Consider the following 612-nt stretch of genomic DNA (forward strand, 5'->3'; position numbering starts at 1 on the left):
AAAAAAAAACAAACCAAAAAATAAAAAAAAAAAACCTTTCCTGGGAATTGACTGCTTGTGAGCCTGGTATGGTTTGTGGATAAGTTGGCCTCCGGTCAAACAGTTTCTTTGCCATGAGCAAAGTATGTTTAAACCTGCAGCTGATCATAAAGGTAGGTTAAGGCATATGCTGACGCCTCTTGCAGGCTAAGCTGGTGTGTCCTATGCTCTTCACCAGGCACTCCTCACTGTTCAGATCAGCAAAGGCACTTTGGAGGTAAGAAAGACTAAGAGGAGGGAGACTATGAGAAACCACACTCGTAAAAATAGGGCCCAGTAGGAGCACATCTGCTGAAAAGAAAGGGAAGTCAGGAGATGGTTCCCTAGGGACTGGAGTCAACTCCGACACAGCTCAGGGTCTTCCACTGGGATCTCAGTGAACAAAACTTCAGGTTCGTTCTGGGTTGCCATTCACCAGTGCCCTCCGGTGCTCTCTCTTTGAGCTTTTTAACCTGTATCTCCTACTAGCTAACCCCCTCATAGTGTCTCAGCTCCTCACCCCATCAACAGTTCATAATGCTCTTCCTCCCACTTTTTTTTCCATTTCCAATCTTGAACTATGCATTGCCCACT

Source organism: Mastomys coucha, unplaced genomic scaffold (assembly GCF_008632895.1).
Source record: "Mastomys coucha isolate ucsf_1 unplaced genomic scaffold, UCSF_Mcou_1 pScaffold5, whole genome shotgun sequence".
NCBI lineage: Eukaryota > Metazoa > Chordata > Mammalia > Rodentia > Muridae > Mastomys > Mastomys coucha.